At 38.8% G+C, this 16,953-nt stretch overlaps 2 non-coding genes across 2 annotated transcripts; both read right to left on the bottom strand.

The window, feature by feature from the left end:
- Window positions 1-7,454: 7,454 nt before the first annotated feature.
- Trnat-ugu (transfer RNA threonine (anticodon UGU)) lies at window positions 7,455-7,529 on the bottom strand. The gene has a single exon. It is a non-coding gene; the product is annotated as a tRNA-Thr (tRNA).
- Window positions 7,530-7,894: 365 nt separating this feature from the next.
- On the bottom strand, window positions 7,895-7,969 carry Trnat-ugu (transfer RNA threonine (anticodon UGU)). The gene has a single exon. It is a non-coding gene; the product is annotated as a tRNA-Thr (tRNA).
- Between the last annotated feature and the right edge of the window lie 8,984 nt (window positions 7,970-16,953).

Here is a 16,953-nt window from a genome sequence, read left to right as displayed (position 1 = left end):
CAAACGCCGTGGTATGCTGACTTCCGGTATCGTTTTTTTGCACGATAGCGCCCGTCTTCACTCTGCTCGCAGAACAACGGCCCTTCTTGAGTCCTTCAAGTGGGACGTTATCAACCATCCATCTTACAGCCCAGACCTGGCGCCAAGTGATTATCACCTCTTCATGCATTTGAAGAAATGGCTCGGGTCACAGCGGTTTGATGACGACGAAGAGCTCAAAGATGCGGTCACAGGCTGGCTCCAGGCACAAGCGGGTGATTTTTATGCAGAAGGAATTTCAAAGCTTGTGAAGACATACGATAAGTGCCTCAATCGCTATGGAGACTATGTAGAAAAATAGTGCAAAGATGTAGTTGTAAGATGTATATATTAAAATATTTTTATTTAACTTGGTGTATTTTTTTAAATCAACCGGAGGTTACTTTCTGAACGGCCCTCGTACATAAACAAATTAAATAAACATATATCAAAGGAATAGATCAAAAGGTAGGCCAGTAGCATAATGTCTCTATGTTTTCTAAAACACAGTAAATATTTAACCAATTTCTTCATGAATAATATATATCGCATATAAACAATGACAGAGACGAATAAATATATTTTTAAGCATGATGCTACCGTTTTCTCGTGTAACTGTGGGGTACTTACGGCCTGACGCGATCGATAGTAATCGGCCAATCTGACCTCCTATAACTCATTTACTATTCAAGTTACATGCCTGTATTTTATACGAATTTTGGTTTACACTAATAGCTTTCTAAAGACACGTCGATCCACGAAGTCGGATAAAGCTTTTACATTTTGGAAATTCTTTGTTGGGTGTTACTTATCTAATTTACAGTCAGATACTAAACTTTAAACTAATAAGGGTATTGAAAATCTGATTACACCATCAGAATCGTCGCGCAAATAATGGTAATATACATGTTCCTTTTTGAGGTATCATGATTCCTCTGGCTACTATTAATTTCCATATGAACTGTGAAATGTCTGCCATTAAGATTTCACAAAGCCCGCCATCTTTGGCACTCCCGGCATAGAAATCTCCTTCACCGATACAAAGCACCGTCCTCGTCCCAGAGTCAACATGGAATTCCCACCCACGCGGCCGCTGCACCCCTCTTGCTTCGGCCAACGTCCGGCACCACGTGTTCGGCCCGCGTCCCGTGCGGACCCTGCTCCCTGCGAACTTGAATATTTTCAGGGCGCCACGACGCGCCTATTTCCTCACACCTTCCACCCGCTTTCAAACCCAGTTCAGTCAATACATAATAAACGCGATGAACATGCGAGCAGAATAGATAATCTGTGATAGACTTCGAATGTCATTTGGATTTAATAAGTTAACAATATAACAGGGCACCAACATGATTTAAAACTGCATGAATCTTAATTTGATTGATAAGACACGTCGTAGTTGTGAAGTAAGGCCCGTTTGATGCCGTAGAGTTTAGGCTACAATGCACCGTAATAAAAGAAGCAAAGTCATCGAGAGGCTGTAAGTTGTGTGGACAGTATTGGAGTGCTTTCACTTAGTTAGGCCTGTGGTTCTGATTTTTCAGGTTATTAAGTAATATGTTGGCAACACTGAGTACACCAGGTGCCATACGCTGTTGTTTTTGCATGGAACAATAATAAATAAACATTACTCAAAGTTTTTGTTTGTTAGTTATAAAGTTAAGACCATCTTAATCATAAAATGGATCCGCGGACCTGCAACCCAATACAACCAACGACCACGAGGTAACTGTATGGACGAGATTTGTGGATTAGAAAATCTGTTGTCATAATCCTGCTTTTTATGAAGTAAAGAACGAAGAACAGACAGATCTCTCTACATACGTGATCCAGAAGTCATCACATCAGTCTATACCGTAATTACGAACCTTTGTGGGTAAAGCTAACAACATTGCCTTGCAGATCGTCTGCAGCATTCAATAACGTTGGCTGTAGCAACCTATCTTACCACCACTGACATTAGGTCTTCATTTAAATAAACAAATGGAGAGAAGAGGAGAGAGCAACAGTTCCTATAATAAGGAAGCATGGTAGCTCAGCCTACTGCTAATCACAAATTTTCCGAGAAAAATCTGTGCGTAGTGATCGAGGGGATGTAACTTAGAGCCCGTAAAATCCTCCGAGATTGTTACTAGAGTATCACACCTTCACGTCCTAAAACTGACTGACAATTTTCCCCGTTTCGAACTGAAATGCATATTTCTAAATTTTACTACGCATTATGTTGTAAGAAGACAGTGTACCGTTGCCATTAACGGCAAAACGAATACAATTCTCTTGTAAAACTTTCCTGAAATAATTAAGACGGCCCTTATACGGAATCCACTTACGCACATTGTTTTGTGATTATGAGACAAGCTTTTAATGGCAATGGGCAAAGAAAAAAGCAAAAAAATAAGGTAAAACAAAAGATAGTGATCCGCAGTTCAAAAACTAGTCATGCGTATACGATCCAGTTACCAGTCAAAGGAATGAATACCAGAAATGATGTCGACCAAAGTTCTCGATAATGTATTACGCAACGTCGACCAAAGAATTTTCTCCGTCTTATCCTATCAGAAACCACTTGTCCTGCTAGAGGAGGTATGTTGATTGTAGAGACCGATTTATCGCCGACAAAGGGTGACAGAGTCGGTCTTAATCTCCTGGGAAGCTTCTGCCACTGGCTACCAGTCACGGCTGAAAAGTGTTTAATTTTACATTATCTGTAATTAGAGTTAGAGGTTAGCATCACGTAATTTTATTTCTGTTTTTCATCTGCGATGTTGATACGAAGCCTGTTCGGGTACTTTATAGGTAACCTCGGCATTTATACATGTGTAATAGGTCTACATATTTATCGTACTACATAACGAAATTTAAATCATCTGACGTCGTAGACGTGTTTGCGTAAGCATTATTATGAACGGTTTAAGTCGCCTGTGACGTCTTGTAATTATATTGAATACTACGAGATATTTTACAAAATTGTATTAATACTGCGATTGGTTTGTGTTTTAATAAACTGTTTGATCAAATAATATCTATGACTGTGGTATGTAGTCTGCAAATCGTGCCGTACGTGGGGGTACAATTTTTTATGAACTCCTTTACCTTAATGGACATTGGTTTGATGTGAGAGAAGAATAGTTATGGTTAACTTTTTATTGTGTTTTATTATAGACCGCCTTGTGGTAAATATAGTGGTTTGATTCTTAGTAGGCTAATACTTTTTATCATTTTAGTTTAGTGATAAAAATTTTTATGCGATGACGAGAAATGTGTTGGCTGTAAATGTGGAATAAATCTTACAATTGTTATCATGGCTGCATGGTACACCACTGATAACATCATAAGCTCCGTGTAAAAATTTTGAAGATCCTTACTTATTTTATTAATTCTCATTTTTTAATTTGATTCCGTATCTGAAATTTGTTTCACCCGTGTGCGATCTGTGCCGCAACCTGGGTATGTTGTTCGAATTACGCCAAGTCTGGCGCTATGTTTTAGAGCAGTTTGTTATTTTGTAACGTTTGCTTTAATATATTACATATTTTGAATATTTGTTTCGCCTGCTGGTGGTTTATGGTGTAACCTGAGTTATACTTGTATCGCGCCTCATGAGTCGCTATATTTTGTACAGTCTGTTATTATTTTCATTGAGCCTGGATTGGTTACCACCAAGAAATGATTGAAATGTCCTAATTCTTATCACATAATTTGTAATGATGAGATTACATTATTAGAACTGTTTGTTATATAATAAAAGATTCTAACCTCTGTGCACACTGCTACAAGAGGCCTATGGTCAATTAACTGGTATGAGTGGTATCTAGCGGCAGTTCTCTTTGCACTTCTCATTGTAACTTGTCTGCTGAATGCTAAAGCATGTTTATTCCCCTTTGAATTATTTGCTTCATTTGTTCTACACACACATACATAACTTCATTCAATCACTTATGAAGACTACGTCACTCCGTGTGTATCTAGTTGCAATATGAATTATTATCACTCTCATGCTGTACTGGTGTTGCTATCGTAACATCTACTGTAATTATGTTCCCATAGGATGGTTTGAGAACGGACCCAACATTACAACGAATCAAACATGCCAAATTTAAACAAACACAAAATTCCCAAGATTGGCGATCTTTTACAGAAGCTAAAAATTAAGCGCGGACTTCAATGCGAGATGCTTATAATAGTTTCCAAAACGAAATTTCGTCTCGAAACCTAGCAGAAAAACCAAAGAGATTCTGGTCGTATGTTAAGCATGTTAGCGGCAAGACACGACCAATGCATTCTCTATGTGAAAGCAATGGAGATGATATGACGACAGTGCTACCAAAGCAGAGTTACTAAACACAGCCTTCCGAAACGCATTCACAAAAGAAGACGAAGTAAATATTCCAAAATTCGGATCAAGAACAGCTGCCACCATGAGTAACGTAGAAGTAAATATCCTCAGAGTGGTGAAGCAACTTAAATCACTTAAAAAAAGCAAGTCTTCTGGTCCAGTCTGTATACCAATTAGATTCCTTTCAGAGTATGCTGATGCATTAGCTCCATACTTAACAACCAAATACTGGAAAGTTGCACAGTTCACACCAGTATTGAAGAAATGTAGTAGAAGTAATCCACTAAATTACAGGTCCATATCATTAACGTCGATATGCAGCAGGATTTTGGAACATATATTTTGTTCGAAAACTATGAATTACTTCGAAGAAAACGGTCTACTGACACACAGTCAACATGGATTTAGAAAACATAATTCTTGTGAAGCACAACTAGCTCTTTATTCGAATGAAGTGTTGAGTGCTATTGACAAGGAATTTCAGATTAATTCCGTATTTCTGGATTTCCGGAAGGCTTTTGACACTGCACCACACAAGCGGCTTGTAGTGAAACTGCGTGCTTATGGAATGACGTCTCAGCTATGTGACTGGATTTGTGATTTCCGTTCAGAGAGTTCACAGTTCGTAGTGACTGACGGAATGTCATCGAGTAAAACAGAAGTGATTTCTGGCGTTCCCCTAGGAAGTGTTATAGGTCTTTTGCTGTTCCTTATCTGTATAAACGATTTGGGAGACAATATGAGCAGCCGTCTTAGGTTGTTTGCAGATGACGCTGTCGTGTATCGACTAATAAAGTCATCAGAACATCAAAACAAATTGCTGTTACAAAGGATATCTCAATGGTGCGAAAATAGGCAACTAAAGTGTGATGTCATGCACATGAGTCCTAAAAGAAATCCGTTAAGCTTCGGTTACAAAATAAATCAGTCAAATCTAAAGGTTGTAAATTCAACTAAATACCTAGGAATTACCACTACGAACAACTTAAATTGGAAGGACCACCTAGAAAATATTGTGGGGAAGGCTAACCAAAGACTGCGTGTTATTGGCAGGACACTTAGAAAATGTAACAGATCTAGCAGACTGCCTACACTACGCTTGTCTGTCCTCTTTTGGAATACTGATGCGCGGGGTGGGATCCTTACACGATAGGATTGACGGAGTACATCGAAAAAGTTCAAAGAAGGGAAGCACGTTTTGTATTATCGGAAAATATGGGAGAGATTGTCACTGAAATGATGCAGGATTTGGGCTGGACATCATTAAAACAAAGGCGTTTTTCGTGGCGACGGAATCTTCTCGCAAAATTCCAATCACAAACTTTCTCCTCCGAATGCGAAAATATTTTCTTGACACCGCCATCTATCACAAAGCGAAAAAAGTGGTCCAACTAATACACTCATATTTCTTTACGTACTACACGAATATGTAATAAAATTGAGGGTTCCTAGTTTTAAAAAAAACCAGTTGATATCCGTTTGACCTATGGCAGCGCAATCTAGCGTGCCAACCATAGCGCCATCTGGTTTCCGCCTTCAAGTTAGACAAGTTTTGTTCAGTGCCGTTTTTACGTTTGACGCCTATTTCGTGAGATATTTGGCCCGGTCACTATCAATGGACCATCCTGTTTCCTCAAATTGGATCGGACATCAGTATATGTTATAGATATACTGAGAGAAAAAACTATTTTGTGGTATTCTGAATGAGACATGGTACATGAAGTATTGTGTTTTATCATGGAGTAATCCATTTGGGGCACTGAGAACCATAAAGCGTATCATCGTCGGTTGTGAAACCGTAGTATTTATTCGCGCTTGTGACATCTGTTGATTTTATGGTTTATCTGTACTGTAGGCCAACATTGTACATGTATTCGAACATTTACGAAAAGTTGTTTCACTGGTTTCTTTGATATTCACTTAATCGAGGAAGGTATGCTTTTGGCCCTTATGGATCTCAGCGCGTCAATATTCTAGTCAATTGACCTTGCTGGTAGATAGTACTACTTCAATTTAATCATTTCAACAAATGGCAGTTTCTGTTTGCAGCTGGTTGTCTACTGTGCTGGAATCGGCTTTCCTGTGGAATGTCAACATGAATTCTGTTGAACCTGTATTAAGCGCTAACATAAAAGAAAATTACCAGGAAAAGTTAGCCGCAAGGAAACTAGGGCATTCCAGACCAGATTCGTTGTCTGAGAAAGTGAAAAAATCAGATAAGCGTGACTGCAAGCGAACATTTAACAAAGAAGTGTATAAGCGTAAGTCACTATGTGGGTGCAACGTAATAATGTCTGATTTTCAACCCAGAAGTTAATTCGTTAACTAATACATGAATCAGTGATCTTGCACATTTATCCGAAAAAAAATGCACGAAAACTTCCATTTACACAAAAATGCGAAACGGAGAGTAGCGAATGCTTAAACATAGTTTCGTTCTTGCCATAAACTGTGCTTAATTATGTGCAAAACAACAAAATTCCACAAAACAATTCTTCCTTTTTCCAGACAAGATATGCATATTATTATTATTATTATTATTATTATTATTGGCAGCGGCTGAAGTTGTATACATATATTGATGAGCAAAACTGTTATACAGCAGATGCTGTTAATTTCGCAGTATTATATTCACCAGAATTTAAAAATTTGTGAACACCCAGAATGTACATCTAAGAGCGGCCAGTGCTTGCGACTTTGAGGAGAAAATCCATTACACATAAAAACACAAATAAAATACGGGCACATTTTGGGAAACGGCCAGTCCATTTAACGTTGCAGTCTTTTTGGTGATATATTGATAAACGCTACCTTGCTACACGAGTCTATTGGTATTAAAGGTAAGTCTTAACTTGCGTATGGAATTTGTCACAATTTACGTGTGGAGTTAAACAATGTACGTAAGTGAATCATAGAAGGTCGGAAAACCTAAAAGTGAGAGAATAGAAACTGAAAATTGAGTGGAATGATTCGATTAGGAAAGAGTAGGTTGTTGGCAGAACGGCCGAGGAAATAAATACGTTAAGAAATGATAATTAAATAGACACCCTAGCTGCATACAGGCGTTGATGTACTTCATTGGGGACATGTTGAAAATGTGTGCCCCGACCGGGACTCGAACCCGGGATCTCCTGCTTACATGGCAGACGCTCTATCCATCTGAGCCACCGCGGGCACAGAGGATAGTGAGTCTGCAGGGACTTAGCCCTTGCACGCTCCCCGTGAGGTCCACATTCCCAACATGTCCACACCACTACATTCGTAGTGCGCCTAATAGATGTTTGCCCATCATACTCATTACTCGTGGCAGATTAATCTACCAAGTCCCGTACGAGTTCGGGCATAGCGTGTGCGTTCGCACAAGAAGGTCAATGGCCGGGAAGCCATATTTTAACTATATATGACGGTAGTATCTGTTCCCGAAAGAACAGTTACCGTGGATGACCATACAGCTTTGCTAGAAATGAAATGATAATTAAATAGTCACCCTAGCTGCATACAGGCGTTGATGTACTTCATTGGGGACATGTTGAAAATGTGTGCCGCGACCGGGACTCGAACCCGGGATCTCCTGCTTACATGGCAGACGCTCTATCCATCTGAGCCACCGCGGGCACAGAGGATAGTGCGTCTGCAGGGACTTATCCCTTGCACACTCCGGGTTCGAGTCCCGGTCGGGGCACACATTTTCAACATGTCCCCAATGAAGTACATCAACGCCTGTATGCAGCTAGGGTGTCTATTTAATTATCATTTCATTTCTAGCAAAGCTGCATGGTCATCCACGGTAACTGTTCTTTCGGGAACAGATACTACCGTCATATATATATAATAAATACGTTGTATGTGAAAAACAATACGTAGACAAGAGACAGGATGATGGGGCATGCGCAATGGCACGAGGCGTTAACTTCCGTGGAACTAAAGGGATAAGAAATGCGCTTTTATGAGCGACGTTTTGAAACATATTAGATAGCGCATGCCGTCGCGCGCACGCTGATAAGGATATCACGTGATTATGCGTCAAGAAAAGTCAGCTCGTTTCTCCGACTTAAATACGATTGAACACGCATGACACGGTCTATGACGGAGAACTACGATACAGATACCGCCACCACGATAAGTTGGTGCCTCCAGAGGACATTAGACCAAGAAACATTTCTGGAGAGCAGATCCACAGGTGAGGGAGACGCTGTCCATCCTGAAGAGTGATCTGAGGTCACTGCACCCAATGTTGATGTCGTATACCACTGACGGCAGGAAATCACACTCGGTAAGTATTACGCTGGGCCCGGGACCTAAGTTCGAAAGCGTGGTATGTCCGTATTGCTTCGTCACTTGTCGCCGTATTGCCAGAGCACCTCTTAGTGAACATATTACAACCGTACCCCATGTTATTTCGAGAATAGGGAGTTTGTTGGAGAAGAGCATACGGTATATTCTCAAAACAGAATAAATTATATTATATCTGTTCAATAGATAACAGTTAATTGGAGATAATTGTGGCGACACATTTCCGGAGATATATTTATGGAAGTGCGTATCCGGTCTGATCAGCAATTGCCAACAGCCGTAACATACAGACATAGTTGTTTTTATCAATGTTTCTTAATTTATGTACTTACTTTGTTTCAGCATCCGAAGTACTGGTGCATTACAAAGTTTATGATGGCCTACCAGGTAACGTAATAACGAATAGCTAGCTTTAAGCAATTCTAAACATATAATTTTTCACATACTGAAATTCGGTAACTTTACTTGTTTCTAAATCTAAAGAAGGCAGGTACTGACAAATGTGATTATTACCGAGCCACGTATTTAGTAAGTCAGAGTCGCGAATACTAAAACGAATAATTGACAGAAGCATGAAAAAATTGGTAAAAGCTGACCACGAGGAAGATCTGTTTGGTTTCTGGAGATATGTAGGAAAACACGAGGCATTTGTGGCTTTAGAGAAAGCTTTTAACGATATTTACTGGAATACACTTTTTAAATTCCGAAGGTCGCATTGTTAAAAATACGGGGAGTGAAACATTATGTACATTTTATACAGAAAACTGACTACTGTTAGGGATACGAAGGATATGAGAGAGAATCAGTAGCTACAAAGGAGGGAGACTAAGTTGTACCCATTCTATCGACTGATTATTATAACATCAATAATTATAGTCACCTACTGACATTTAATTTATCACTAAAAAGCAAACCTGTGTGAAAATTTTTTTCAGGCAACTGTCATCAGCATCGATATATTTGGAGAAATGCATGATACACAGTGTGCTGTCTTACAATAAATTTATTCACTACCAGTTTCCATCATGGCTCATCTTCATAATGCTAGCACAAAAATGTAAACAAAGTGAAAACAGTTAATATCAAATTAAATTACATTTTCATGAGAATTTTTAAACGGAAAAATTAAGTGTTCTTACGAAAAATACTTATTGTGACAACTTCACATGGCATACATAGTATTTAAACAGGAAAATATGCGCTATAGCTGACCTGAAAACGTAACGACGTAATACAGGCCTAACCAAGCAGAAATGCCCCTAAAATCATGAAAACATGTAAGAACAGCAGTGCACAGCATCACTGCCCAGGCACAAGACCCAGTGCAAGAGATGATCAAAGAAGTTACTAGCCAACGTCAAAGATCAAGGGTCAAAGAATAAGTTACAATACATGAGTACACCATATTACAGTCACAGAGAGCTACACATGCACTCATATTACAATGAAAGAAATACGGTAAGAGAAGATATAGTTGTATATGAATATTACTTTTTTCTCTTTCTGGTTTATATTTGATTTACTTATTTTTATTTATTTATTTTTTGTTTACTTCTTTCTCCTTTCTTCCGGTACAGTTTTATGTAATATAACAGTTACATGATAAAAACCAACCAACCATTCAGCGAAAACCACCAGAAATGAAAAATATGAGTAGGCATTTACAATATTATGTAATGCAACAGTCACATGATGCTATTACAATGTTGCATGGTATTATGATGTCGCATGATAAAAACAAACTGACCATATGTTAAGAACTACAGCATATGAAAATATACATGGACATGTAATACTGAACAATTATATGAGACAATCCAACTACCACGAGTCATTCACACTGGCAGCAGAAAAAAAGAAAACAACTCAAATGTCGAATCCATTTGAGGGGTTCGAGGATACAAATAGTGTAACCAAATGAGGAACTACATACTGCCTACAATATATGTAATATAATAATCACATGATACTAATGAAACATTCAGTGATATTACAATGTCACATAACAACAAACAAACAATTTGGTGAGAACTACACCATAATAAAAAGTATACACAGACATGTCATGTTGAAACATTATAAGAGACATACTACTAAAAATAAAGGCATAAAAACTAAACAACAGCCAAAACAATATAAAAGTCCAGTACATATCATAAGTTGAAGAATAAACACAGTATAACCAATTGAGACACAAAGGCTAAAATCACTTCTAATGGTGTCAGACAGAAACTGTAATTATTCATATTATTATAACAAATGTGACCCTACTATCAATCACCAACTGCATTTACTGAATTAATTTACCAGTAATCTGAATCTGGCATGTACCTAGTATACCCCATATTATCCAACAGCATAAGTGTGAAAAACTAACAGTGAATTTAACTATCAGAAAATATGTACATATCTGTTGTCGTATTCAAATGACCCTAGCTGTAAAATTATTCCTATATCATGAAAGTATACAGGTTTAAAAGTTTAAAAAGAGAATAGAGGAAGGTTAGAGATGTGAGTAATATATGCTCTGTCTCTGTTTCCTATCCCATGGTATATATATCTATTATTTAACATTTGCACCATTTGCAAGGACCCACTGTAGTTTAAAGACCCTAATGACAGTGTGAGATACATATTAAAAGTAGCTAAAACATTTCTACATCGCAGAAACGTAAAAGTTTAAAAACAAAGGGAGAGAGTTAAGGAATGAGTAACATAAATTAATTGTATCCATGGCAAAACCAATGTTGTATATATTGTTAACCATTTGCAGCAGACATGCAGAACCATCCTAGTGTTAAGTCCCTAATAACAGGAAAGATATATATTTAATTTACTGCAGTATCTCAGCCTGAAGATGTTGTGAACAAATTCTCTCTTATTTCATTATGTGGATACCAATGGAAGTTACAATGTGGCTAAGTGTCCAAATAATATCTGGGTAGTAGCACGTATTAACAGCTAACAATGATGTGACAAAAAATTATTTGACATGTAAATTTAAAGTTAAAAATTTTAGAACATTGGGAGAGGATGCCTAGGGTATCAGAAGTTATGTACATTCCTAGGAATTACGATTTAACCACATTAGGTAACTTATAATCATTGTACATCTGTGTATAATCATTCTAATTTTACCACACCGTATAGAAACATTGGGTCACAATAATAAAACACTTATCATTAATATGGGATACTGCATATACTAACCACATCTTACTAGCTATTTATTTAAAGATATACCATCAGAACTGTATTGATCAGAAATGTTTATGTTGGAGGGAAAAAGCGTGGAGGATGTAAATTAATAATAAAACTCTATTTTTGTCACTGTCTTATTCTACCCAGTCATCAGTATACTTATGAATACACCAAGTGAGTTATTTAAGTAATTTTTATTTTTTAGATCGGTTTATATTTTAAGAACTTTATCAGGACGTTCAATCAAGTATCCAGAATTTCAGTCTCTTCTAACAGGTTCGTGTTACTGCCTTTATCTACTGTGTGTGACAATACCATCTCCTCTGAAATGTTCCCTAATGTGTGACTGTGTTCTTTCAAGATAAATTTAAAAAAAATTTATGCAATTGTGTCTTTTTTATTGTATTTCTTTTATAGTATTTTCAATGCATCTGTGTCTCTCTGTGACTGTGCTGTAGTAGACACATACTTTATAACTTGTTCTTCGAGCCTTGATCTTTGACGCTGGTTGGTACTTCTTTCACCAACTCTTGTGTGTAAACCTGCTAGGTCTTGTGCTTGAGCAATGGCGCTGTGCACTACTGCTCTTACATGTTTTTATTTTTTCACCGGTGTTTCCTGCTTGATTAAGCCTGTTTTACGGCGTTAAGCATCATGTTATTACATTTTCAAGTCAGCATTGACGTATATTTTCCTGGTTAAATAGCATGTATGTTATATGAAGTGGTCACAATCGATATTTTTCGTAAGTACATTTAATTTTTCCGCCTAACAGTTCTCATGAAAATGTACATTCACATTTTTCACTTTGTTTCCATTTTTGTACTAGCACTGTGAAGATGATCCATGATCGAAATCGGTAAAAATTTATTGTACGACAGCACAGTGTGTACCCTGTATTTTTCCACTTAAGTGTGAGTTTGACAGAATTTTCTTGGTTTCATCATCACCCACCAAGGGCATTAGAAATTTAGTATGCTGATACAGCTAGATAATTCTCATCACCGCTGTACCATTCAATAACTTACAGGCAGCAATTAGTGAACACTTCAAGGGGCTCAATCAGAGGAGAGTTCAAAACTCTATAAAAACTCAAATTTAATTATTATTGTTATTTCCTGATGTAGTGCAAGGTTTGGTGCAAACCTTACAGTTGATGTCACTTGGTCCTCCGACTCCTCAGTAGTCTTAACTGTAACTGTCTCTGGTAAATGGCCGCGATTTTTTACAGCGTAGAATAGAGTTTCTGTTGTTTTTGTACTGTTGTTTTTCTTAACGATGATGACCATGATGTAGCTGATAATGATGATGACTGATGAGAGAATTATGAGGTTGAGATCACGTACCGTCACTGTTCTCCAAGAGCTTCGTTGTCAACAATGTCACATGCCCTCAGTCCTGAGACATAGCAGAGGGACCTGGAATTTATCAGAAGACCATGTCACAAAGTTTGGTGCTCACAAACAGATCAGAGCGCCGAATAATGACATAACATTTTGCGCTTGAACAACACGTGAGAAGACGGTCCCAGAATTTTGCTAAACTGTTTGTCGTATAGTCATATAATACTGCAGGTACATTCAGTGATATATGAAGACACTGTCTGAAATGTCTGCCATGTTAGCAGTAAAAAAGTAATAAATTAAAATGGCATGTTAGTAGTAAAGCAGTAATAAATTTTAAGCGACATGCCTGACGCACAAGTTCACTGAACGTCACTTTATGCAAAAGCTAGTTTTTCATGCGTCTAAATGTTTATTATGTAATGTTTCCTGAACTATATATCATACAGTGATTTAATTTTGCAAATACATTGAGTGCTATATGTGGATACTCTCTAAAAACTGTGTTGCGAATAGAGTTAGTAGTGAAGAAGTAATAAATCAAAACGTCATGCCTAAGACATGGATCTCGAAAGTGTAGTAAGCGATAATATTTTGTTTTTCATCGTTTTGTGAGTATTGTTAGTGTGGAGTTCCAAGCACTGTTCAAATGGTAGCTCCTATCACGGTTCATCAGATTTTCCAAGAGGTATATTTCCACCGATTCTTTAACAATGGAGTCCCAAAAAGATGTTGTTGTGGTCAGAATCATAGTTATATCACACTCCATTGAATGTCCAGTGGAAATACGGTGTTCGGCAACAGCGGACCTAGTTGTATGTAAAAAGTGAGTGCACCGTTGATGCTCAGTGCATCGTTCTTTCACAGTGTGTGTGGTGTGCCCTACGTACGCCATAACACACTGACAAAGTACATTTTAAATTTCGGCCTTCCGCAATAACAAGCCGTTCTTCATCAGTACCGAAACGTCTACAATCGTAGACGGTGGACGGAAAAATACTTTCACTCAAGATTTACAAAGGTTTCTTGCTATTTTAAACGATATGTTGCTCACAAAAGGAAGAAATGCTAAGATTTTGCCGGCGTGTTCTACTCCTTATCCACTTGCTGTTTCCTGACTTTAGCCGACAGTGCCCTGTTAATCTGCTGGGTAGAATACCCAGTTTTTCTTAACTCTAAAAATGGTTCAAATGGCTCTGAGCGCTATGGGAACATCTGAGGTCATCAGTCCCCTAGAACTTAGAACTACTTAAACCTAACTAACCTAAGGACATCACACACATCTATGCCCGAGGCAGGATTCGAACCTGCGACCGTAGCGGTCGCGCGGTTCCAGACTGAAGCGCCTAGAACCGCTCGGCCACAGCGGCCGGCCATTTCTTAACTCTCTCTTTAGGTGAGCGAGCTCTTTAGGAAACTATCTAGATCTGAGATAGTGTGCTATCCGTATACGAGACTTTTAAGTACGCCCATAATCTGCGATGGGTGATGACAACTTGACGCTTGCCATTAAAAATCAGTATGAGTGGGTTTACGGTAATCTGAATGACCAAGAGAGCCATCATTCTCCGCCCAGCCAAGACATCCAAGAAAGGGAGATAACCATCTTTCTCTATTCCAATGGTGAACCGGATGTTGGTATGAATGGAGCTGAGGCGACGAAGAATCCCCAGCAATTTATCTTCTCCATGAGGCTCACTATGAAGATATCGTCCACATACCTGCAAAATACAATTGGTTTAAGGGCAGCTGATTCAAGCGCTCTCTCCTCGAAATCCTCCATAAAATGTTTGGTCACCAAGGAAGGCAGAGGGCTGCCCATTGCGATACCATCAGTCTTTTCAAAATATTCTTGGTTGAACACTTGGTTGACAGACGACGCCGAAACGAAGCAGTGATGTCCGCCTGAAACTTCTTGCCAATTAGTGCGACAGAATCTGGGAGAGTGACCTCTGTAAAAAATGATACCACATCAGAGCTAATCAACAACCAACCGGTCAACACTGTTTAGACAAAGAGCCCCAGTCTGTTGATAAAGTCAGCTGAGTTACGGATGTGATGTTGGCATTTTCCCTCCAAAGGACTCAGCAAAGAGGTGAGATGTTTGGCTGCATCATATATAGGCGCTCCAATGTTGTTCACTGTTGGACGTAATGGAATACTTTTCCTATGAAATTTTGGAGGACCATATAACCTTGGTGGTGCACAACCACTTGGTCCTAACCTCTTGATGATCTCTTGAGGTAAGGAGGAATAATTCAGTAGTGCATAAGTTTTCCGTTGCACACGTCCTGTAGGGTAATTATCAGTCCTCCTGTATGTAGAGTCGCTTAGCGGACCGTATGTCTTAACATCATACACCCTACGAGATAACAAAACGGTTGCATTAACCTTGTCACAGTGCAATACTACAACATCGGTGTGCTCTCGTAGATTTCGTAGTGCAGTTACTACGTTGAAGACGAACTTTCAAAAGAGCACGGCAAGTTACCTTCTTTCGATGAACCCTCTGCCAGGAACTTAAATTTGATTTGCAGAGTATCCATGTAGATGTAGATGTATTTCTTCTGTAGTATCAGAAGGAAGGCGTCGTACGGCGCTTCCTCCACGACTCACAAAACTAATTCAAGGCGGTGCTCTAGATGTAGGTACAAAATTGAGTCCCTTGCTTAATACAGACAGCGTCGCATCGTCCAAATTTTTCTCCGTGATATTGACAACAGAACGTCGTGCAGTTTCGTCTGGTGGCGACGAGCGCTGGGGTAACACATGACAAAATTTTGACATCTGCCGAAAACTTGCTTCCAATCCAACTTAGTCAAAGTCACTGCAACCCCATGATACGGGAGACTGATTTAGATGTAACTGGTACATTTCTTCTGAATTCAACGACATGCGGCTTCAAGTTCGAAATTTGGTTGAACTCTTAATTCGCTGGGAAAATTTTAAAATTCGCATCAGGCACCGTTACGGGGAGGAGATGGCCTCGCAGGTTCAAAGTTTCGGCAGGCTATGTGGTAAAAGAGCAAAATTGTGAAGTTCTTTAGCCTTTTTATTGAGACGTCGAAACCATCGCATCATACCAAAATTTGCCACAGTGACGTATTTTAGTAAGACAGCCGTTGCATGGAAGACCTCTGAGAAAGTTAGTCATGCTATAATCAAAAAGAGGATCTGCTATACAAGACAAAGACTGGATGCCATTTAAGAAGAATTGTACCAGTTACATTTAAAAGTTGCTGCACGTCTCTCTCATTTATCTTGGGACTGGTTTGAACGAGTGACTAAAGCTAAGTTCGATTGGTTTCAGAAGAATACAAGTTTTCGGCAGATTTAAAAATTTGATCTTCTGTTGCCATAGCACTCGTCGTCACCAGAGGTAATTGCATGACGTTCCGCTGTCAGTTTTATGAAGAAAAATTAGGATGATGCGACGCTGTATGTATTAAGCAAGGGACTTAGTTTTGCACCTACATTTGGAGCACCGCTTTTAATTAGTTTTGTGAGCGGTGTTGAAGATGCAGTACGACACCTTTCTTCGGTTGCTGCAGAAGAAATAAGAAGGGTCGTTTGCCGTGCTCTTTTGAAAGCTCCTCCTCAGCGTAGTAACTTAACCTCTGCAGAAGGAGCTCCACTCCAAGATCTACGAGAGGACACTGATGTAGTGGTACTGCACTCCGACAAAGGTAATGCAACAGTTTTGTTATCTCGTAGTATGCATTATGCGAAGATGGATGGTCTGCTAAGTGACTCTACCCATAG

The sequence above is a fragment of the Schistocerca nitens genome, chromosome 3 (assembly GCF_023898315.1).
Source record: "Schistocerca nitens isolate TAMUIC-IGC-003100 chromosome 3, iqSchNite1.1, whole genome shotgun sequence".
NCBI lineage: Eukaryota > Metazoa > Arthropoda > Insecta > Orthoptera > Acrididae > Schistocerca > Schistocerca nitens.
This window is presented reverse-complemented; position numbering and strand designations above follow the sequence as displayed.